The sequence below is a fragment of the Mus caroli genome, chromosome 3, assembly GCF_900094665.2.
Source record: "Mus caroli chromosome 3, CAROLI_EIJ_v1.1, whole genome shotgun sequence".
Lineage (NCBI taxonomy): Eukaryota > Metazoa > Chordata > Mammalia > Rodentia > Muridae > Mus > Mus caroli.
In genome coordinates, this window is record NC_034572.1 from 71,556,524 (window position 1) to 71,582,912 (window position 26,389).

At 38.7% G+C, this 26,389-nt stretch overlaps 1 long non-coding RNA gene across 1 annotated transcript; it reads left to right on the plus strand.

Moving 5' to 3' along the window:
• The first annotated feature begins 9,127 nt into the window (after positions 1-9,127).
• LOC110291971 lies at positions 9,128-14,571 on the plus strand. The gene is made up of 3 exons (XR_002377622.1): positions 9,128-9,458; positions 11,934-12,041; positions 14,394-14,571. It is a non-coding gene; the product is annotated as an uncharacterized LOC110291971 (long non-coding RNA).
• Positions 14,572-26,389: the final 11,818 nt, after the last annotated feature.

The window sequence follows — 26,389 nt, forward strand, 5'->3', positions numbered from 1 at the left end:
GGGGGACTGGGGGGGAGTGTATTGGGGACTTTTTGGATAGCATTGGAAATGTAATTGAGGAAAATACCTAATAAAAAAAAACTGAAGGAATCCTGGAAATGGAAACTCTAGGGAGAGGAAACAGAAACTACAGGCACAGTCATACAAGAATACAAGACATGGAGGAGAAAATATCAGGCATTGAAGATGCAATAGAAGAAATACATAAATCAATAAAAGAAAATATTAAATCTAAAAGTATCCTGACACAAAGCATCCAAGAAATCAGGACACTGTGAAAAGACCAAGCATGAACAATATAAATAGAATAAGGAATGAATCCTGGCTCAAAGACCCAGAAAATATTTTCAACAAAATCATAGAAGAACTTTTTCTTAACCTAAAGAAGGTGATTCCCATAAAGAAGCTTACAGAACATCAAATAGATGAGATCAGAAAATACCCTTACCATATAATAATTAAAAACACTAATCATACACAATAGCAACAACCAAATGAAAGAAAGTTACAAGCTGCAAGAGAAAAAAAGACAAGGTAACATATGAAGGCAGACCAATTAGAATTACACATGATTTCTCAATGAAATTCTGAAAGCCAGAAGGGCCTGGACAGATGTCCTTCAAATTCTTCGAGACCACAGACACCAACCCAGACTAATACACTCAGCAAAATTTTCAAGCACCATAGATGTAGAAAAGATATTCCATTATAAAGTCAAATTTAAACAATATGTAGCCACAAAGCCCTATAGAAGATACAAGAAGGAAAACTCCAACCCAAGGAGATTACCTACACCATAAAAACACAGAAAGTCAACACCAGCAAAAGACAAAAGAGAGAAGATCTCTCTCTCTCTCTCTCTCTCTCTCTCTCTCTCTCTCTCTTTCTCTCTCTCTCTCTCTCTCTCTCATTCTCACACACACACACACACACACAATGACCACCACCAATAACAACAACAACAAAATAGCGTGGACTCAATTTCCCAGTAAGAAGACACAAACAGAATGGATGTGACAACAGGATCTATCCTTCTGCTGCATACAAAAACCATACTTCAACATTAAAGATAGACATTACCTCAGAGTAAAGAGTTGGAAAAGTACTTTCAAAACAAATGGACCTAAGAAACAAGCTGTATATCCATTCTACTATCTAACAAAATAGACTTCAAAATTAATCAGAGAAACAGAAAGAGAGAGAGAGAGAGAGAGAGAGAGAGAGAGAGAGAGAGAGAGAGAGAGAGAGAGAGAGAGAGAGAGAGAGAGAGAGAGAGAGAGAGAGAGAGAGAGAGATTTCATACTTACCAAAGGAAAAAATCCAACGAGTTAATCTATGCCCTAAATTCAATGGTACCCACCTTTGTAAAAGAAATAATACTAAAGCTTCAATCACACATTGTCTGTCCTTCATACATTGATAGTGGGACACATCAATAATACCTCATTCACCAACAGACAGGTCATCTAGATAAAACTACACAAAGAACACTAGAGCTAACAGAAGTCATAAACCAAATGGACCTAACAGATGTCTACAGAATAGTTCACCCAAGCACAGACACACACAGACAAAGACACAGACACACACACACACACACACACACACACACACACAAAATACACTCTTTGCTGGGAGCCTCCCCACCTAGAATGGGTTGAAACAGGACACAGAGTAGGACACATGTGGCTTTAAAGACTGAGGCTCTCCAGACATTCTAGCTCTCTAACTATACTGAAATACTGATGATAACTTCTAAAAAGCCCTAAAATTTTTCTTGCTAATTCTGAGGGTTAAAAGCTGCTGACTTAGGTGATTAACACCTGTAGCCTAACATTAGGGGATTAAGTAATGTAGCCTTTGTTCTTTCTCAGCAGGAACCACATGGCTCTAACTTTCAGCCTGCTAGTCACAGGAAGAAAAAGGGACACTTTAAAAGGTGATTTTTACTTTTATTTCTAAGTTGCAAAAAGTTTCCTATGAAAGTTCTCTAAGAAAAAGGGGGAAATTATAAATAAGGTTGCTGTGAACATAGTGGAGCATGTGTCCTTATTACAAGATACATTTACACAATGGAGTACTGCTCAGCTAGTAAAAACAATGAATTTATGAAATTCTTAGGCAAATGGATGGTTCTTGAGGATATTATCCTCAGTGAGGTTACCCAATCACAAAAGGACACACATGATATGCACTCACTAATAAGTGGATAACTTAGAATACCCAAGATGCAATTTGCAAAACACATGAAACTCAAGAAGAAGGAAGACCAAAGTGTGGATACTTTGTTCCTTCTTAGAATGGGGAACAAAATACCCATGGAAGGAGTTGCAGAGACAAAGTTTGGAGCAGAGCCTAAAGGAATGACCATCCAGAGGCTGCCCCACTTGGGGATCCATCCCATAAACAACCACCAAACCCAGACACTAGGCAGATGCCAACAAGTGCCTGCTGACAGGAACCTGATATAGCTGTCTCCTGAGAGGCTCTGGCAGTGCCTGGCAAATACAGAAGTGGATGCTCACAGTCATCCATTGGATGGAGCACAAGGTCCCCAATGAAGGAGCCAGAGAAAGTACCCAAGGAGATGAAGGGGTCTGAAGACCCATAGGAGAAACATCAATATGAACTAACCAGTACCCCCAGAGCTCCGTGGAACTATACCACCAATCAAAGAAAACACATGGTAGAACTTGTGGCTCTAGCTATAGATGTAGCAGAGGATGGCCTAATTGGTCATCAATGAGAGGAGAGGCCCTTGGTCCTGTGAAGGCTCTATGCCCCAGTATAAGGGAATGCCAGAACCAGGAATGGGACTGGGTGGGTTGGGGAGCATGGGATGGGGACGGAATAGGGGATTGTTGGAGGGGAAACTAGGAAAGGGGAAACTAGGAAGGAGGATAACATTTGAAATGTAAATAAAGAAAATATCTAAGAAAAAAAATTTTTTAAAGTAAACAAAGGCTAGTACACAAATCATGTTCATAACTTTAGACTAAACAAACTGGCCTAATTACATTTGCTATTAAGTATGTAGAAGGTGCCATTGAAAATATCTGTCCTTGGGGACATTTGTGAGCAGGTCAGATGATCTGAGTTGTACCTGTGCATCTCAAAGTGAGGTATAAAAGAACAGATTCCTGAACATTGTTGTCTACCCTAGATGTATACTTTGTGACAAATGTAAGCTTGTACACATATACACACTTGCAAGATAAATAAGAGTATTTTAAAATTAGAAAAAAAAAAAGAAAAGAAAAAGGGGGAAACAGAAAGATCCTAAGTGGGTTAAGGAAAAAGTCTCTCCTCTCTTTGTCCTCCAAACTTAAGCATCTTTTCAGAATACATGATCACATGGTAAAATCTTCATCACAAGTTCACACATAAAACCAGACCATAAATTGAATAAGTTTATAACAGTGAATGTTTACATGTATATCCACTAGGAGTATTTATCAGGCTAAACATTCATCACCTGTCTCATCTCCACAGGTTCACCAAGAGTTAAAAAGCATAACTAAGTTATTAGTGAAGTTTTGTATAGATCAGTATTTTATCTTCTGGCCTAGCACCTATAATAAATCATTAGTTCCCTTTTTAAGACCTTTAGTTAATGGTTTTTACAACCTCTTGGAATGTGCTCTGAGTAATAGAAAGTCTGGTTACAATCTAGAAGCAATTAACTGGTGACAAAATTGAAGACTGGAAAAGTTCTCATTGCAGTTTTGACTATCAGAAAAGGACCTAATAGCAGTTCCACTATAAAAGAGCACAATATACTGATATGATTTTAGAAATTCTTATAGGCTCATCATACAGAATTAAGAAATCAACTACTTGTCTATATGACATCACTACAAGACAGTACATCTTCATAGATCTGCAGAGATCTTCTCAAAAGGGTGGACTAATACCTAGTGTTGTCATATATGTTTAATAACAGGAAAAGCATATTAATAGCAGGAATATTTCCTAAAATGATTTTCTCATGGGCCTTGCCTAGTGGAGTTTCATTGTAAATTTTAATCTCAGGCGAAGCCACCTCAGGAAGATCACCTGCTAGTTATTAGCTTGTTGACTTCTGACAGTCTTTCTTAACATCTCATGGAACTTTCTTCAAAACTGACCACATACTCAGTCATAAGACAAGTCTCAACAGATACTCCCAAGTAGAGTAGGTGATATGAAATAATCAATCTGAAGGCTGAGCCCAATAAAATTGAAACAGAGAATTGAAACAGTACAAAGTATGAATGAAACAAAAAGTAGGGTCTTTGAGAAAAATCAACAAGATATATAAACTGTTATCCAAACTAACTAAAAGAGAAAGACCGTCCAAATTAACAAAATCAGAAATGAAAAGGGAAGGGAACACAACAAATAATACCTAGGATTTCAAAAAATATATATTGTTATACTTTTAAAAAACTATACAAAATTAGAAAATCTAAAAGAAATGGATGATTTTCTCAATTAATACCATTTATCAAGGTTAAATTAGGATCATATAAAAAATTTATACAGACCTATAACCAACCCCTAAGGAAAGAGAAGCAATCATTAAAAGTCTCCCAACCAAAGCAAGTCAAGGGCCAGACAGTTTTAGCACAAAATTTTACTTAGGGCAAATACTTCTCAAATTATTCCACAAAATAGAAACATAAGGACCATTGCAAAATTCATTTTATAAAATTGAAGTCACCCTGTTACCTAAACTATACAAATATTCAACAAAATAAGAAAATCACAGACAAATTTCCCTTATAAAAAATGATGCAAGAATACTCAATAAAATACTTGCAAATCAAATCCAAAAACACATCAAAAAGATAGATCATCAACCATGATCAAGTAGGCTTCATCCCAGAGATGCAGGGATAATTAAACATATAAAAAAATCTATCAGTGTAGTCACCATATAAGCAAATCGATAGAAGAAACAAACCACATGTTCATCTCATTAGATGATGAAAAACCTTTGAAAGAAATCAGGAAAAGAACACCCATCACAACAGTCACAAATAACATAAAATGTCTTAGAGTAACTCCAACCAAGCAAGTTAAAGATTTGTATGATAAAACTTCAAGTCTTTAAAGAAGTAAATTGAAGAAGATATCAGCAGACAGAAAGATATCTCATACTCCTGGATCAGTAAGGTCAACATAGTAACAATGGCTATCCTATCAAAAGCAAACTACAGAGTCACTGCAATCTCCATCAAAATTTCAACACAGTCCTTCACTGAAATTGAAGAATACTCAACTTTAAATATATATATATATATATATATATATATATATATATATAAATGAATGAATGATAGTTAAAACAATCCTGAGCAATAAAGAAATTTCAGAAGTATCACCATCCCTGATTTGAATTCAAGCCACACTACAAAGCTGTAGTAATAAAAATCACATGGTATTGGCATTTAAAAAAGACACATTAGTTAATAGAATTGAGATTGTCTGGATTGCTCTTCAGTCTGAAGAAGCTTTGAGAGACTCCAAGAACATCCTGCCTCCCCGTGGAAACCTTCCAGGGGCCCCAAAACTAACTAGCTTGGAATTGCTCTACCACCCGTTCTAGTCAGATTTACCTGCCATCCCAGTTGGTCTACCTGGCACACAGGCTGCATACTTAGATCCATCCACCATCCCAATTGGGTCTGACTGGAACACAACCTGCAGAGTAGGGTCCATTCAGAACACAGCCTAAGCCAGTCCAAGACCTGAAAAGGAAATAAAAGTAGTACAGAAAGCACAAACTGAGGCAATTCTGAAGATGGCAAACCTAGAAAATAGAACAGGAACTATAGACAGAAGCACCACCAACAAAATACGCGAAATGGAAGAAAGAATCTCAGGTGTCAAAATGTACTAGTCAAAAATAAATGCAAAACCTAAAAACTTCATAACACAAAACATTCAGGATATGTGGGACATGATGAAAAGACCAAACCCAAAAATAATAGGAATAGAATCAGGAGCAGATTCCCAACTCAAAGGCCCAGAAAGCATATTCAGAATAAATCAGAGAAGAAAATTTTACCAACCTAAAAAAAGAGATTCAAGGTACAAGAAGCTTATAGAACACCAAACAGATTGGATTAGAAGAGAAAATCTTCTTGTTGGATCAAAATATAAATATAATATAAAGAACAAAATGAGAATTCAAAAGCATCAAGGGGAAAGGGCCAGGTAAGATATAAAGGCAGACCTATAAGAATTACACCTGATTTCTCATCTGAAACTTTGAAAACTAGAAGGGCATGGGCAAAGGTCTTGCAGACTCTAAGATACCACAGATGTCATTCCAGACTGCTATACCCAGTAAAACTTTCAATCACCATGGATGGAGAAACCAAGATATTCCATAGCAAAGCCAAATTTAAACAAAACCTTTCCATGAACCTGACCCTACAGAGGATACTTGAAGGAAACTTAAGAAAACACAAAGAATAAATAATTTCACACTTTTAAAACCAATAGAAGAGAGAGAAACACACACACACACACACTAGCAACATCAAAATAACAGGAAGTAACAATCATTGGTCATTAATATCTCACAACATTAATGCACTCAATTCTCCAATAAAAAGACTCAACAGAATGGCTGAATAACAGAATCTACCATTCTCCTGTATAGAAGAGATATTTCTCAGCAAAAAGATAGTCACCACCTCAGTATAAAAGGCTGTCAAAAAAGGTTTCCCAAGCAAAAGGACCAAAGAAACGGGTTGAAGTAGCCATTCTAATATCTAATAAAATAGACTTCCAACTGAAGGTAATCAAGAGAGATAGACAAGGACACTTCACATCAAAGGAAAAATGCAAATCTCAGTTCTGAACATCTAAGTCCCAAATGAAAGGGCACACACACTTGTAAAAGAAACATTACTAAAGCTTAAATGACACATTGATCCCCACACATTAATAGTGGAAGACCTCAACACCATATGCTCACCAATAGACAGGTCATCAAAATATAAACTAAACAGAGAAATAATACTCCTGCCTACATGATGTGCTGGGATAATGGAGGCTCAGAACTTGTGGGAGTGTCTAACCCATGACTGGTCTAATTTGAGACCCGCACCATGAGAGAGAGCCCATGCTCAACAGTGCCTGGATGACCAGGAACAGGAAGCTTGATAGTCCAGAAACCTAGGATCTAGGAAGGGGGGAGGGGCAGAAGAATCAATAAAATGATCCTAAAGATAGTCTCCTACTCATAGATTGGTGCTTAGCCCAGTCATCCTCAGAGAGACCTCCACTGACAGCTAATGGGAACAGAAGAAGAGACCCAAGCAAAACAATAGGCAGAGAGAGAAAACAGAGAGAGGGAGGGAGGGAGAGAGAGAGAGAGAGAGAGAGAGAGAGAGAGAGAGAGAGAGAGAGAGAGAGAGAGAATTAAATTGAATATCTCCCCTTGGGTTTCTCCCCTTGGAGCTTTAAGAACCCAGTGGAAAAGGGAGACGAATAATTGTAGGAGCCAGAAGGGTTAAGAACACCAGAACAGAGACCATAGAATCAACTAAGCAGGGCTCATAGGGGTTCGCAGAGACCAAAACAAAATTACTGATCCTGCATGGGTCCATGCTAGACCCCCTGAACATATATTATGGTTGTTAGCTTGCTAGTTTTGTGGGATTCCTAACAATGAGAGTGGGAGCATCTCTGACTCCTTCCCATACTCTTAGGATCCTTTTCCTCCTACTGTAGTAAAGGCCCCAGACTTCCTACTAGTGGTTGAGTAAGTGAATTGACTTCTAAATAAAGGAATCTAAAAGTCCCACCCACTCCTGTGCTTGTACAAGCCTTCTCCTACAGCACATGTTCTCTTCTCAGCCTCTGACTGAGCATTCCAACTCCCACCCCAGGGCTTTCCTCAGTTTTCTGGAAATACATGTCACCTTTCTCTTATAAATTCCACCCATTTTTGAGGTTCTGAATATATATACATCTGGTAAGGACTTATTCTATTACATAGCCTTGAAAACTCCCCAGGAACTTTCATTTGCAATCTTGTAAGTGTATTATGGTTTTTTGTTTGTTTGTTTGTTTGTTTGTTTGTTTGTTTGTTTGGAATTATGGCCAGCATGTTCTAGAACAGAAAATACAGAGATTTTTGAAGTGACAATGCTTAATATTAGTAAATGTCTGCTCTCTTCAAGGTTCCCTAAATGCTTAACAAGCTTAATCCTCCCACAGCCCTGGATGGAAAAAAATCTGTTCTTTCACAGGTGGGAAACTGAATCTTCAAAGACATTAAGTCACATGTTCAAAATTACACAGCAGTGAATTAGGGATCCAAAAGTCAGACTCCAGTGATCTGTGGCCACAAGGTTAAGAAAAGCATTCTTTTAAGCTAAAGTAAACAAATGTTGAAAATAGGTTATTTCCTAATGTATTAACCAGATAGTTTAATAAGTAGGAAATGTTCTTCAGTTGCTCATGGTTACCCTTGCTCTCCAGACTGGTAACTATAGACATGTGGTAGAAACTTTAAGAGCTAGGATGCTGTAGAAGGTCTATGAGACACTGGGTATGTTCTAAGTGGAAACATGTGGTTCCAGTCCCCCTTCTCATTTCCATTTACTTCCTCGTTAAGAGATGATCACTTTTGCTCCATGATGGCTCCATCACCAACATCTTAAAGCCATTAGAACAACCAAACATGTCCTGAAATCTGCAAAACCTGGAGCCAATGTATATCTTTTCTCTTCATGAATCGATTACCTTGGGTATTTATTATGGTAACAGGATGCTGACTAATACACTATATAAATAGTATTAAAAACAACAAAACAAACCTTGTTTATGGTAAGTTCTGCCCATCATAAGCTACATCCCTCCATTTTCCAGAAATAATATTAGGCTCTTTGTAGATAAAATCAAACAAGACACATTAGTGACCTAAGAGGTCATAGTAGATTAACAGAAAAGAGAGACTCAACAATAAGGCAAATGATCTATGGGACATAGAAGGAAGGTATTATAGGTAACTGAGTCAAAATAGAATAATGTAACCTAGGAAACCAGCAGTACTGTGACCTAATAGAACAGTAGACCACAAGAGAGCATGCTGGAAAGGGAAAGCAAGACCAGTCAAGGACTGTATTTATCAAGGAACTGCTGCTAATGCATCTGGCAGAGTAGTAAGCTAAGCATAAAGTCATAGCAAAGTGGAGCTTCAGAAAGAATCAAGAGCCACATGGCCAAGCTACCTATGAAGCTCACTGTCATCCTCAGGATGGTGACATATCACCAAAGGGCTCTAAACTGCAATGGTCAGATTACAAGAGAATGTATTATCATTAAATCTTTATGAAGAATTCTGTCTGAAAAGCAGAGTGGAATACACATGTGAAGAGGACAAATTAGACAGAAGAAAGGGAATTAATATTTATTGTAGCAGTACAGGAGAGAAGAAGAAAGACAGCAGAGTGAAGGTAAGACATTCCCTGTCTACAAACAGATGTTCCTTACCTGAGTTATACCCTAAATTTACAACCCCATACACCTTACCATCTATACAACACACCCTCATAAATATCTTACTCTCCAGCCAAACAGTCAGCACTTCTGTATTGTCCTTGGATTTCATGACAAAGAGATAAGACTCTGTTCTCTAAAACTCCCAGCCAAGCTAGTGCTTCAAGGGAGATGTTATAAAGAGCTTAATAATATAACACTTAAGATGGATCAAACAATAAGTAAGAATCGGCAACTAAACATTAATTCTGCTCCATGCACCAGAATTAGGTTAAAGAAAAAATATTCAATGATACTTGTCAAAACAGAATAATCAACATCATGACAGAACCGGGATCCAGAATTGAGAACTACAGGAGAAAGTGGACTTGAATCTGAATACATGATAGGCAAATGGATACTCATAGCCACGAAGCAGAATTGGCAGAAAACTAAGAGGATACACCAAAGAGTAGTGGAACACTGAATTAACCAACCTAAGGGTGTGCTTGCTGAAGTCAGGACAATCACTACCTGGGGAGGAGGAGCCTAACCAGAAAGGGGACTAGATATTTATTATATCTGAGTGATTGACCAAGGGTTTTTGCTAAAATTGAGTTTTACAAAGAAGTTCACAGACAAATGTACAAAATAATTCAGAAGCCTAAGAAACATTCACTCAACTAAAGGATTTTGGCATCAGTGTTTGAATGGATGACACCATTTAAGAATGATGCTGTTTTAACAAGTATCCTTATTCTGATGGGCGGAAGAGAACTAAAAACCCTTCCTAGAAGTTCTCAATATGGCTTAACCTCAATTTTTCACACTATAACTAGGGTTCCTGTAGCCTCCTTTGCTATTATTTCTTTGAATTTTAAATGCTACTCATGTATTTATTTTCTGGGGTTTTATTTTTATCTGTAGTGATTTACTTTTAATGTCAAAACAACTTATTTCTTAATGCTTTAATTGTACACGTTTGATATTGCTAATATATTCAGATATACGTAACAATATCAAGTGCTAAAACATAAGATATGCTTAGACTGGATAGGATGTTCTACCCTCTGGGTGCCTAAAATAAATTTTTTTTAAAATGATTGCCTCCCACTTTCCGTAGATCTTTTTATGCACTGTGTCCCTAGAGAGGTCTTACAGTCCTCAGGGGAAAGTCAAGTCCCTCTGCTTATACACACAGTATTTTCCCTACCCTGACAATTCTCTTCTTAGGGAAATACTTGGTTAATAACTGTCCTTCCATCTCTACTTGTCCCAAAAACTCATTGAAAACAGATTCCTTCCTAGCCTTTTTCCATAAAAAAAATGTACTTAGTAAGTATTTATTTTTGTTTATGATGTAGTCTGCACATTCATCTACCTAAGCTATGCATAGGAGAGCTGAGATGGAATAATAAACTTGAATTGGTACAATTGGAAACAAAGACCATGTCCTAAGTTGTGAGAAACACAGCTTTCCATTATTCTGAGTTAACCGTGTTTTATAAGGACTGTTTTTCATACTGCGAAACCTTTTTAAATTAAAAATAAAAAGATTTAAAATTCAGTAGTATATAGTGTTCTTCTATTTAATAGACCTCTGAGAGAGAAAACACAGCTGGAAAACAGAAAGAAAACTTATTTATTCATAAATACTAAGAACCTTTTAATTTCTTAAGTATAATTAGACATAATTGTTTAAAAGAAAATGTTTCTTTCTTGAAGGTATCTTAGCTTTAGAGCTATTACAGCAGTCATTCCAATTCTCCAGTGCTCTTGAAACAGGCATTCATTTTGTAGCACTAAATGAAATAGGTGAGAACAACATTATCTTAAATTGCAATCCTTCCTGATACATCTTGTCTACCTCAATGATCAGAACTCCTTACTCCATTATCATGGAGGAACATTTTTCTCAGTTCAGGCAAAAAGCAAATAAACATCTCATTACCATCTAGTCATCGATTGTGACTTGATTTTCAATTGTCTTTTTCTAAGAAAACATAACTTTACATTCCTACAGCTATATAGATTGGACTCACTATTACAGCCCCTTTTAGAGTTCTTTTGTATGCGTCACAGTTGGACAGTGAGAAGTAGATCTGATTCAGTCCATGGGACTGGAAGCTGGAGTTGGGATGTTTTCACAGCTGGGTAGTACGAAGACTCTTTTGATACTTCTGTTCTGCTCCTCTCAGTCTTACAGCTGTCTACCACAAAGACACCAGGTAATTTTACAATTGCATCCTCAGTCAATAACCCCTGAAAGCCAGGTGAGAGAAGCTTCTCTCCCCAACTCTCTTGAAAAAGAAGAAAATCCAGCAGCCTCTATCCAGCAGTGCGTCTTTCTAGGGGGGGTAGGGGGGGAACTCAGCAAAGGAGTAGAGTATGGGCTTTCTGGGCTTCAGTGTTTATGAGAATGATGACTGATCACCAAAATACTTCCTCCCCAGACCCTGGAAAAAACACTGTCCAACATCTGGGAAATTTTGCAGGTCCATTGTCAAGGAAGATAAGAAAAACAGGCATTCTGTGATTGATCATGTGCATCAGTCTCATGAGTAAGGTTTTTTTTTTTTCTTTCATTTTCTGATTCTAATTGAATGGGTTAGTGATCATAATTGCTACTTTGAAGGTCATAATGATAGGGAGAGGAAAGAAAGCAGAAGCAACAACATGAATGTATGTTCTAAGCTACTGTGGGGGCAGAAGGAAGAGGATTGCTTGAACCCATAACTTCAGAAAAATGCTGGGCACCATATTGAGAAAATAACAGAGAAAAACAAGAAAAAGAAAAAACAAAAGCAACAACAAAAGATGTAAAAAAACAAGAAAATGGTAGACTACCTAATACATATGGCTCCTGTTAATAACAAGGTTTATACAGTAAGAGAGAACACAGACAAAAGTTAGCTACCACCAATGCCATATCATCATATGGAATTGAGTGGGGGCAAAGATCAAACTCAGTATATTATGAGGATAAGATGGGAGGAAGCACATGAATTCAGTGCTCAGGCTTCTCAGGGGGGAGCTGACAGGAAGCCTAAAGGGTGGAAGAGAGATGTGCCAAAGGCAGCCACTCCTAAACACAAGAGAAGTATAAGAATCTCTCCCGGTGAGATTGTGGCCAGGTTTGAGAAACATTTCTTCCTCTATCTCAAGAGAATCCTCTGCACATGGTTGCATATCATATTTCCTTCAAATAGGCTCTGTCCTTTTTACTGACGCAACACATCTGTGTAGTGGCCTCAGTATGACTGAAGCCCAAGAGACAGTGCTGAGAAGTGGGCGGGTGCTATAAAGTACCTGTGCTCGGTGCACAACTGAAGAGCTGCTGGCACCCAGGGATGCCCTGAGGAGCCCAGCCACTAAGCCAGGAACTTAAAAGATTCTATGGTTTGCCTGACCCCTGGGCATCTCCCTCTCCCTCTCCCTCTCCCTCTCCCTCTCCCTCTCCCTCTCCATCTCCCTCTCCCTTTCCATCTCCCTCTCGGGCTATCCTTGTGTGAAGCATGGCATTGCTGTAGGCAGCTCTGCAGGTGAAGGCTTTCAGCTCCAGGAGGAAGAAAGTGACAGTGTCCCTGTTCTTCCATCCAAAATGAATAGCATAAAGCCAGGCTGACATGTCCCTGAGTCAGTCACTGTAGACAGGAGAATAGAGTACTGCACTGACCCTGTGTCCTGTTGATAGACTCTGTAGTCACTAAATTCTTAACAAAACCTTCCACATGTGCCTGACAGCTAAACATGCAGTGCAGTTTTAAATAGCCAGTTCCAATTAGTTCATAAGTCACTACCAAAATTACCCCCCCATTCCAGCACTGACATTTTACCTTTCTTTATAAAGGGGAAACAGCAGTAAGCCTGTTGCAGCCTGAAGATGTTTTCATACCAGAGGGAGCCTGTCCTGTCACTGTGCTAGTTCCGAACCAGCTCTACTCTGTGTTCAGTTTGTTACATGTCCATGCTAAGCCAATGACAAGGTTCCTTCCATATATGCATCTGCAAAGGTTCAAATCTCACCTCATTTTTTTTCACTCTATGTTCCACACCTGCAAGGATGAAACCAGCACAAAAATAAACTAAGAAACACTGAAACAGTCAGCCTTGATCTTTGCACAAAGTATATAATCCATCCTTAGCTTTGATGTAAAGTGTTAATAGTTTTTCTAATAGCAAAAGACCTTGGGGCTTACTATAAAATTCAGCTTTAGTTCTGATAGCACCACCTGCAGAGTCATTATGAAACATTGCAATTCAGAAATCCAAGCAAGCATAGCATTCCCTTGGAAGGGTGAGAAACAGAACGAAGAGGCCAGGTGACACTGGGCTCCCATCTCCAAGCCTTAGCACCACACTGTACCACTCTTACGTAAGTGCATCTTCTGGAGAAGTCCAATACCCAGGGCTTCAAGATTTCAATTATATTCAAAACCTGAAACCTAACAATGGAGGTTAAAAATCTAAAATAGTTATAAAGGTATTAAAGTACTGTTAGTTCTCATTGTGTTAACTCATTATAGTAAATCATGGCCAAGACTCTCTCTCCTGCCTTGGCAATACTTGTGTCTGCCCTTTATCACTTATCATTTCTAGGGGGAGGAGGAGAACAATAAATAGATAAATAAATAAACAAACAAACAAACAAACAAAAACACCCACCAAGTGCAAGGTCTAGGCATGGTGTCTCCCAGGAACAACCGACCACTGAGCTACATCTTACATGGGAAAACCATAGATTTGTAAAATCCAACACTCTTGCCTGAAAGAAACTTACCAGATATCAGCCCACTCCAGGTAGGCACCAAATGCTGAATTCTTTTTCCGAACCAGGGCAGCCATCTAATGGCTATTCAATTAGAATGCTAGCCTATGCCTTCATGCTGAACACTTTTCTTTTTATTTTGTAGTTACTGGGATGGAAGTTCCTGTGAGTCCAATATCATCAGAAGAGACATCAAACAAAAGTTGAGCAATACAGAAAACATGTGACTACATAGTAGGAAGAAAAATTTAGTTGTTCTTTCTTTCTAATTTTTACAATTTTACTAACAGCATCCTACCTCAAATAGGTGCTTAAATTGTTTGGCGAAAGGAAGTGTTTGTGGGTTGCTCTCTACACAACTTTCAAAACGCTTCCCTATACCTTTAACTGTTAATTAGCTCAAGTCTTTGGATCAGAAACCACAGCTCTGTGCAGTGTGACCTCACTGGTATGGCATCTGAGCAATTATCTTTGAAATAATGAGCCTTTTCATCCATAACAGAACAACAACTTCTCACTTGGATTGCAAAAGATCAGAGGCAATCTGCTGCACACCAGGGTGCCTGCCATCCCCTCTGTAGCATACCTTATTTTCAAACTAACCTTTCACATCCTGAATTAATTAAGGTGTTTTCAGATTAAAAATTAATGAATTTGCTTTAACCTCATTTAGGGGGATAATAGGATGTGTGTGTGTGTGTGTGTGTGTGTGTGTGTGTGTGTGTGTGTGTACATGTACAGGTATACATACACACTTTTTCTTCATAAGTATGGCTTGGCTCCTACTGACACATCATAAGGAAGGCAGTATCTCAGGGGTTTTTTGTTGTTTTTGTTTTTTTGTTTTTTTACCTGAAAGATCCTAACAAGGTTCAGAATTGTATAACATACAAAAATAAAGACCCCGGTTGGATTTCTTGGTGGATTTTGACATGTTCCAGTTTCATTCAAAAATTAATCTGGAGACTGGACAGATAGCTCATAGGTTATGAGCACTTGTTATTTTTCCAGATCATTATGGTTTGGTTTCCAGTACTACAATAGAAAGATTACAACCACTGTAACTCCTGATCCTGGGGATCCAATGGCCTCTTCTGGCCTCCACTTATACCCACGTGCACATACACATGCACTTGCACACACACATACACACACTCACACATCCTATACACACATAGATACACACATACTGTCTAAACTACTTTTATATCGCTGTAATAGGACACCATGGCTGGGGTAATTTATGTAAGAAAGCATTTAATTTGGGGCTAATGGTTCCAGAGGGTTATGATAATAATCATATAATCATGTATGATCATAATATTGGAGAACATGGCAATAGACAACGAGGCAGACATAACACTGTAGTAGCTAACAGTTTACATTCTGATCCTCAAGTAGGAAACAGACAGAGACAGACAGACAGACAGACAGACAGACAGACAGACAGACAGACAGACACAGGCACAAAGAAAGAGAGAGAGAGCCTGGGAGTGGCATGGAATTTTGAAACCTCAAAACCCACACCCAATTACACAGCTTCTCCAATGAAACCACATCTCCTGACCCTTCCTAAATATTTCTACCAACTAGGAACCAAACATTGAAATATATGATCCTATGGGGGCCATTTTCATTCAAACCAGCACACATACAACTAAATAAAAAATATATCCTCAAAAATTAATTTGGAAACAATTAGAAAGTTTTCTATCAGGTTCTGAGAAATAGGGTCCTAATTTTTAAAACTAATTCTTATCATTTCTGCTTTGCTTTATTGCTTATTCTTTAAAAAGTAGTTTTCTGTAAACTTATTTTTTAATTTATTTATTTATTTACACTCCAGACTTTATTACCCTCCCTCATCTACCCTCCAACTGTTCTACATCCCACACATCCTCCCCACTCCCCACCCCATCTGACCTTTAAACACCCTGGGGCATCCAGTCTCTTGAGGGTTAGGTGCTTCATCTCTGAATGAACACAGACCCAGCAGTCCTCTGCTGTATGTGTGTTGGGGGCCTCATATCAGCTGGTGTATGCTACCTGATTGGTGGTCCAGTGTTTGAGAGTTCTGTCAACTTCTTATGTAACAGAATACATATGAAACCACTTCAAAACTGAGTCCTTTTCTATCTTGGAATTGGGAAACCAATAGTACCAGCCAGCAGCACAGGGAAAGGAACTGTTTCTTTATGTGAGTCAGTGTCTATGCATATACTGTCTGTGTATATGTGTGTGTGTGTGTGTATATGCATGGGGGGGGGGGGTGTATACAAGACAGAATGCACATGGTTCCAAGAACATTCCAAGCAGGAATCAGTTCTCTCCTTCCTCCATCAGGACTCCAGAAATGATCCTTGCATCCTCAGGGTTGACAGCAGACACTTTTGCCCACTGAATCATCTCACTGGCCTCATTTTTCTTCTTTTATGATTCCATCTCATTTTCTTCATGGCAACTGTCAGCTATCATGCTGCTAGGGGTGTAACACAGAGATGAGAGTTAATCAAATTAGAAGTTGTCTCTAATCAAATTAGAGCTGGTCACTCTGGCTGCCAACCAACTAAAAAGGAAATGTTTGTCTTTGAGTATCCTGTCCTCAAAAAATAAAGATTAGCAAAGACTAGACATTCATCTCTGTAGACAAGAAGAGACTAAGACAGGGCTTTGGACCCACACAGAATGGGCTATAATTATATTACATCAAGGAAGTCAAGGCCCTTAAAGGGTTCTATGCTTCACCTCTAAACTATTGACTATTGATAGGCTCTGGGAAAGGGGGAACCACTGTTGTTTGTTGTACATCCACTGCTGAGCCTGCTGGGCTACGATGGATAGGTCCATGGTCATATAAACAGCCCTGGTTAACCTCAGGGGGTCACAAAACAAAACAAATAGTTGTAAACATGAAGGAAAGATTTGTGGGAAAGAGGGAGGTGACAAAGTATTATAAAGGTAGAAGGTGTGTGTGGTTGGTACCTGCGTCTAAAAACAAATTTAATTTGTAAAAGTGAAAAAACGAAGGATTAAAATATGAAAATGTTTCTCTATGTCTTTTTCATCCATAGCTGGGTTCATATTTGAGAGCCATGTGCCAAAAGACAGATTAAACAAAAAGAAGAATATTAACTTACTTGATGTGTTGAATTTGGCTTGGAAATCTTCTTAAGAAAATAAAGATTCAAAGAAAAGTGTTAAGAGTATAAATGCTAAGGCTAGGGCACACATGGACATAAACTCCATAAGCAGAACACTGTCTGCTTTCAGAAAATTGCTCCTGAATCTAATCAATGGTGGCTTAACAGTGACTTTGCACAACTAGGCATTCAAAAGCCTGCCCCTGAGACCTGTAAGTGACATTCCAATGTCACAAGTTTAAATTTCTCCCACACAGAACAGCAGAACATGATAATTCCCCCCAAAAGAAACCTGTGGGAGAGGTATCAAGAACACCTACACCTACCTGCACACAAAACAACCCAAAACTCCACATGGGCTTAGATTTTCTTTCAAACCCTACTTTATTTAGGGTTCTTAAATGCTTCAACCTCCCTTGTAACCCACCAACCAGAGGCAGGGGGGAAAGAAGGTTAACAGGAAAGGGTGTGGTGGACCTGTTTAGAAGTAGCTCCTTGGGGCAATTACATTCTTTGTTGTCTGGATACCAGCAGTCTATTTAAATAGCAAACACCAAACAGGCAGCACTGCTCCAGCAGAAACAGCAAGGCTCTGCTAAATCTGCAAGAGTCTGTGGAAGCTGTCCAAAATCATGCGGAATACCACTAGTTCTTTGGCACATTTCTCTCTATGACATGAAAACTAGTGAAGACCAGCTAGATTAGCAAAGAAACAAATTGTTGCACAGCTGATCAACGCAAGAGCCTCTCTTACTCTCTTACTATTTGTATTTATATTCTTTCTAACCATCACACACCCTCTGAAGTGTCTGTTTTCAGCAAAACATTATGTCTTAGTCAGGGTTTCTATTCCTGGACAAAACATCATGACCAAGAAGCAAGTTGGGGAGGAAAGGGTTTATTCAGCTTACACTTCCACGTTGCTGTTCATCACCAAGGAAGTCAGGACTGGAACTCAAGCAGGACAGGAAGCAGGAGCGGATTCAGAGACCATGGAGGGATGTTCTTTACTGTCTTGCTTTTACTGGCTTGCTCAGCTCGCTTTCTTCTAGAACCCAAGACTACCAGTCCAGAGATGGTCCCACCCACAAGGGGCCTTTCCCTCTTGATCACTAATTGAGACAATGCCTTACAACTGGATCTCATGGAGGCATTTTCCCAACTGAAGCTCCTTTCTTTGGGATAACTCCAGCCTGTGTCAAGTTGACACACAAAACCAGCCAGTACACATTGCATGCTCTCTCTCTCTCAAGACAGCTTCCAGAAAAACATCATATGACACAACTAAGCTATTAAAGGAAACAGAAGTTTCCACTTCAATTCCACTTTCTCACCACCCATGTTCCTTCTCACCAATCCCTGTGAATCTTCTCCAACCTACAATATGGGGGACATGGCTATATCCTTGTCAGTCACCTTCATTCAAATAAAATTTGCTTTTACAAAGCCGCTGTGCTGGGACTGGAGAGATGGCTCAGTGCTTAAGCACTGGCTGATCTTCCAGAGAACTTGGGTTTAATTCCCAGCACCTACATGGCAGCTGTGTATAAACTCAGTTCCAGGGTATCTGACACCCTTACACAGATACACGTTCAGGCAAAAGAAAGCCCGGTGCTGCAGTGCTCTCTTCGGTACATGTCAGGCAGTAAGTCCTATGTGGGTATCACGTGCCTGTCTGAACAAAGGAGAGGAGGCTTCAAGGTCTGTTAGTTCAGACTCTTCTTGGTGCCTCTGTGTGTTTGAAGATAAAGAGACTGCCTTTCCTGCATGACAAGAGAGGATCTCCCTAGAATGAAAGTTTATCATCTACTTTGAAGGATGTGTAACCTGCTGGTCAAAACAGTCACCTTCGGGAGCAACTAGTATCCTTTCCTTTATTTTCAGCTAAAGCTTTATGATACAAGTTGAACATTACCAGAGGAATTCCATCTACTCAGAGCTAAATATCCTCAAAATGTGTTTGCTTAAATGATAACCGCAAACTAACTCAGAAAGGTGGCTGTAACTAAATGTTTTACTATATGATCATGTATAGGTTTCCTGGAAAACACCTATGCTTCCTATGTTTTAGGGCATGGAGGGGAGGGTACTGTTTTGCTAAAAGACCTATTTAGGTCTTTCTTGGCTCTTATTCCTTAGCTGTGATAGTTTAGAATTTTAGGCTTACATTTTTATGGTCTGCTTTGCGATAGGGGGAGAACATGGGATTTCTTTCTGTTTCTTGTGTTCTATCCTCAATGCAAGGTGATGCTTATTGGGTAACACATCCTAACTCTCATCAGAGCCAAGTAATCCTTGGAAATCTACTGAGATATTCCTTTTCTATGATGCTTCCACCACAAAAACACTGGTATAGAAAGGTTGGATTAGGAGCTATCAGAAATCTTCTTGAATTGACCCAGCAACATATCCTGTTCTCTTGCTTTGGAGGCTGGACCTGGATCAGTAAGAAATCTGGTTTTAAACACTGTCATCATTGCTTTATTTGCATCAAATTTCTTTTGATTGTAAGGAACAGAAAGACATCAAAATAGCTCAATTGCAAAGGAAGAATATTACAAAAGAATTTAGTATAGTCAACCCTCGTGAAAAACTAGATCAAAGATCTTTGAAGAACAGTCAGAAAACAAAGTATTCCCTATGGCATTTTTAAATTTATTTGTTTGTTTGTTTGTTTGTTTTTTATTTACGTGTGTGTGTGTACAAGAGAGTATGCATGAACAGGAATGGGCTGCAAGCTCATGTGAACATGGACGATAAAAAAGGACACTGGATCCCTTGCAGCTAGAGTTATAGGCATTCACAGTATATCTATCTAGCTTATTGTGTGAGTGCTGGAATCCAAACTCTGCTCCTGATGATTGTGTAGCTAGTGCTCTTACCCAAGAAGCCATCTCTCCAGCATCTTGCCCTCCAGGTTTTCTCTCTACAACCTAATGTTTTCTCTAAGAGTAAATGTGACTGGACCACTTAGTTTGCTGTGCCTCACTGACCTGTATCACTTGACAAATGAAAGCAACCCCATAAATATTAAAATGGTTTCTATAGCTCATACCATGGCCTGGAAAGTAAAGATTAATCCTTTGAGGATGCTGATTTTTTCCTAATTTATGCCATCACATCAAAGACAAACTTCCAACCTGCATATGTACATCACACTGCCAAAGACTAACTCTGGACAAACCTGAGAGCTTGGGCATACCAGAAGTCAATGACCATACACGGAGTCTAACTGACACTCTTTATTTCACCTTCAAAGATTTTTCCTCTGCACTAATACAAACATTTCAAATCTAGCACTGATTTTTTTTTCTGTTGTTGAGCCTTAAATATCCTGAGAAATGAAATTACAAGGAAGGAGTTAGGAAGGAAGTCCCCTATTTGTCTCCTAGATCAAGTGGGGAACTCAGAATCAGATTCAGCTGGGATAATGAAATGCATCTTTGAAATCACATCTAGAATCTGGCTGATTAAGTTACATAAAACTGTTCCGACTCCTTTGCCCTTTCCAGAAAACTTGTTCCTGTCATTAGATAATTTAATAAAAGGTTTTTGCACACATTAAAAGTTATTTATATGCTTATTTTACATATGGCAGTAAAGTACATGTGTAATTTAAAATGACTACAAAATGTTAATAGTGGATTAACCATTGAATTTAAGACAGTGATGGAAGTTTGGCCCTGTTTTAATGCACTGAGTATAGAAACTTCACTGCTTTTCATCTCTTCTTTTCTAACAATAAATCCTTGCTTGAGTCTATTACTTTTAAAGAGAGTTGAGTTGAACCTTGTAAAGACTTTTACTTGTTATTCAGGAGACTTTTCCCTAAAGAGGTCAAAAGAAAGGAATTAAATGCTTTATAGCAAGTTAGGCTGAACAAAGACCTTACTAACAAGAAATTCAAGATCAGTGGCTAAAAGCCGTGCACAAGAGAGGTTCATGGTGAGACTACACTTTTCCTACAGATGAACACAAGCTCTTCCTACAAGTTACCTTTCACTTTTATGGTCATGGTTCCACCTATACATGATTAAATCAGATAATCATAAATTCCACACTGTTTCTACCATTCTAGTTTGCTTTCTGTTGCTATGATGAGACAAGGACCAAAAGCAACTTGAGGAGGAAAAGGTTTGTTTTGTCTTACAGGTTACAGTCCATGGGGGAGGAGAATGAGGACAGGAACTCAAAGCAGGAGCTCCAAGGCACGAACTGGAGCATCAGTGGAGGCTGGCTCGCCATAGCTTTCTCAGCTTACTTATTTTTAATATCACTAAGGACCACCTGACCAGGTTTGTACTACCTCTCGTGGTCTAGGCCCTTCCATATTAGTCATTGATCAAGAAAATGTCCCCAGCAGACTTGCCTACAGGCCAATTTGGTGGATCCCTCTTTAGATTCCTTCTTCCGTGGTGATACTAGTGTCAAATAACACCATGCCACTACTACCTAATGACTCCTGTCTGCCTTCATACCTCTTCAATCCAACTCCATAATTCTGAATGACTACAAAATGCAGAGCCCACAGTTATGAGTGAAATCATACTGCAAATACCTTACTCTACAAAGTGTAAATTCTATAACTTATGAATTAAAATACTCTACTTAACTTTCCTGGGCTGTACCCCAATGTTCACAGGGAGCTTTTAGTCATTATTTACCAAGTGCTAGACAAATATGATGCTAACTTTTTCAATAAGCCATAAAGACTAGTTTCTGGCTCTTCCTGTCTTCAGTGAGAAACCTGAGCATTAACATGAACTCATGATTAACAGACTTATCCTGCATCTCAGCTTCTCTCTCACTCCCCACTGCTTTGCTCCAATCTAATCTCCATCAGAACTATGACCATGGCCCCGTCTCAGATCCCTTCTCTCCTTGTTTCTCTTGTCAACTGGAGATTAGAATGGTTTTGTGCCATTTTTAATTTGTCAGTATCTATAAAACAGTTCAATCTATAGAGGTGTGAATATTATTTCCTATGTGTTTACTCGTGTACCTTTTAAGAAGCAATAGCTAAGAACAATATATATTTCTGATGTTTAATGTAGACTTGTCCAATAGGGATTTTATAGGAAAGAGAGTTTTATACTCACACAGGAACCACCAGAGTTATCCACACCAGGCAAGCATTCTCATTAACCCACCAATTTTTCACACAGGCAGACCATACATCTGGGCTGATCTGGTAGATTATGATGACATTTTATATTTTGTGCTAAGCCTGAAAGTATTTGGAAGAAAGACATTGCTGTATATTCGTTGACTGTGGTGTTACATCTTAATACTGCTCTATAAAAGTGGCAATTTTCCTGTCTGAACTACATGGATAGACCATAGTGCTGATGACACCACATACTTTAGCTTTAGGACTTGAAGAAACCAACCTAGAACTGAGCTGAACACATTCTCTCTGCTAGAGGTGCTATTCAGGCTGATTCAGAATAAATGTTGACATTCTTTCTCAACTGTGTGATATACTACATGATTTACTACGTGATATACTATGTGAGATCCTGTGATATAACTGATATAGTATGAATCTGCCAGGCAAGATATGACCGCTGGTACAATCGTAGCATGATGAGTTTGGGATAACCAACCACTTTTAGGGTTAAAATTGAAGCATACCCTGCAGGGTAGACTTCTCATCTACTATAGTAAATCTGATGAGGGGAAGCTACTACCATTATGTTGCTAAATGGACATGGTGTTTCTGTCAAACTTCCTTCTAAATGTTTCTGGGTTTGCCCATTAATTGGTACTACCTTCCACTTTATTCAGAGAAGCTTGTTTTGCAGTTAGCTTGTAACATCAAAATACTGAGAGTAAGTGACTGCTGAATGTTCAGGCACCTCTATAATATAAGACACCTATGTCACTTCTTCTGTGGCTAAAGTGAAATTGCAGACAAGGGAATAGGAAGACTGTTGGAGCTGGAAGAAGTCAGAGGTCTGGTAAGCTATTCTCAGGGCCTAGCATGGCTACTGCAGTCTTGAGCTTTCAATAGATGTGGTTATCAATTCAAGATTTGCACAAGACTGAACATGTCAACCTTTTATCATAAAACAACAGATGGGGTTTCCAAGGCTCACCCTTCCCTGGATATTTGTAGGAAGTATTGGGTGTGGAAGGGGTCTTCATGAGCCCTCATCCCTCTCTAGGTGTCAATAGACAATAGTTGCTGAAAGAAAATGTTATTTTCTTCAGTCATATAATCATTCCTCCTATAAATACCTCTCATTCATTCTCCTACAAGCAACCCTAGTTATACTCCTTTAGTGAACTCCTAAAAAACATGAAAGTAGAATCAGGACCAATTGGAAAAAGAAAAGAGTCATCAGGAGTGGGAGGAAGATGAGCAAACAATAGGCCACATTGTTGGGGATAGCCCTGAGGCTAATTATATTAGATTTTAATTTTGTTCTCTGTGAGTGGCTGCAAACAAGGAATGAATCAGCACTCAGATGATTTCCTGGAAACCTGCTTCCCACCTTAATTTGTAAAATAAAGGAGAACTGATGATTGGACAGATAAAAGGGAAGATGGAGCATAAGGTGAGGGAGAAGAAGGAGAAAATGGAAGAGGGAGAGGACACTGAGGAGGAGGAGGAGGAGGAAGAAGAAGAAAAGCAGAGCAGAAGCACATGGCCTTGGGAAACTACAAGTTCTAAGGGGGTCTCATAGATGTGGAAGATGGTAGTGTAGTGGTAGATCTGCCCAATCTAGGTGCACAACATGTATTCATATTAACTGAGTCATGTTTTCATTGCCAGGGCATATTTGGGTTGGAGATTTATTGTAACACCATGTGGCTATGATCAAAATAAATTACATAGTATAATACATGAGAGAAGAATAAATAAAAATATCATACATACATATATAGGAATACAATGAAGCCTATTTTGTATTATTAATATATGCTACTAAAAATTTATATAGAGGGTTATTTATTTTATATGTCTGTTTACCTGCATGTACGTATATACCTGAGGCCTGCAGAGGTTAGAAGAGAATATCAAGTCCCCTACAACTGGAGTTATAGATGGTTATGAGCCACCTTGTGGGTTCTAGGACCAAACCCAGTTATTCTGCAAGAGCAACAGTGTTATTTTCTTCATTTAAAGCATGATTATTATTTTGTGAATATGGGCAGTTTTGCGTGCATGTCCATGCACCGAATATATGCAGTATCTTCCAAAGTCAGAAAAGGGCAACAGAGTGCCTAGAATTGGTAGATTGTTAGGAGCCACCATGTGGTGCTAGGAATTGAACCCCGGTGCTCTGAAAGAGTAGCCAGTGTTATTAACCACTGAGTAATAACCGCAGCCCTCAAAAAGTGTGCTTAATGGTGGAACCATCTACCCAAAAATACTTTTAGAAGAAAAAGGCAACCTTAGAGTTATTATCATATGATCATAGTGATCTTAATAATGACTACATAAACTACTGTGTTTAACATGAATTAAAATTTAAATATGCTTACTTCTGAAAAAAAATCTTCATTGTTTGAAAAAAATCAGTGTGTGTGTGTGCGTGTGAATGTGTGTGTGTGTGTGTGTGTGTGTGTGTGTGTGTGTGTGTGTCCTCAAATAGTATTCACACTTACGGAAGCCAAAGGACAACTTACATAAGGCCATTTCTTTCCTTCTATCATGTGGGTTGGGAGCAAGCTCAGGTCATCAAGCTTGGCAGCAAGAGCCTTTGGCAGAGAGCCATCTCTCTGACCCATCTTTTTCATAAGTTTTAGCTGTGTGGTTTGGACTTTAAATGTTCCCTCTAGTTCACGTGTTGAAGAGCTGATTTCTAACCAGTGAATTTGAGAGTCAAAGCCATCTTTAGAAGGAGGGGCCTAGAGGAAAGAAGTCAAGTCACCAAGGAACAAGAGGTTATTGGAAACCTAGCACACACACACACACACACACACACACACGCACGCACACACACACACCCCTCTCACCTCCTGCCCCATAGCAACCATGAACTAAGTAACTTTACTCGACTACTCTCTCCCCATCCTGATATTCAGCTTCAGCATAGGCAAGACAACAAATAACAAAGCATGGGCTGAACCCCTAAGCCCAAACTGACATTTCCTCTTTGCAATCTCCTTTTCTCCACCTTTTAAAACAGTGAATATTTCTCATGAATGTAAAGTACCAACCATGTGAATCATAGCATAGCCAATAGGCAATCCACTTAGGATTGTTTATGTCAATTATGCTATTCCCACATTAATTTTTGTTGTATATATTTTAATACTCAAGTAGTTAATTTATAGTACTTGCCACCTGTCATCATTTCATTACCACACTGAAAAGGTGAGAAAACAAATCATTAATATTCAAAGATGTAAATACCCTTCTAAACTGCAAAAGGAAAACAACAAGAATTCTTCCACCACTGAAGAGCTTTAAAAAAATTAAATTGAAATTTAGCTCTTTAACCTTCATAAATGAAGTAACCTGCATTGCTAACATTAAACGTTTGATTTAATTTACTTGTGCAGGTAGCTCACTGAGAAGGCATTTAACCTTAAAGTTAATGATATCAGATCTATTCCAGTATATGTGCCTTCAATTGCTTTCTACAGCGCTGCACAAACTAATATTAAGTTCTCATTTTAGTAATATTCGTAGGCAGGAGGGAGAGATTATCCTCAATTATACCTGTATAACAACTTTGTCAACTTCAAATGCTTTCCACTCCAAAAGCAGTGGAGAAGGAAGTTGGAGGGGGCAGGATCCAGTTCACCACAGTTAACCTCTGAAGCTAGATTCAAGGAGAAAGCTTTATGGCACTAAGCATGAACATCTCTTTTAATCATGCCCCATCCAAATAGACTTTAATTGTTGTTATTATACATTGGCTATCTTCAGTATAATTATAGGCTTAGTTGTATGTTTTTTAAGGGAGAGATAAACTAGTAAAATGCTAGAAAATATCTTTAGAATTTGTCATGATTCCAAAAGAGAAAAGACCTTCTCTTATCTAAA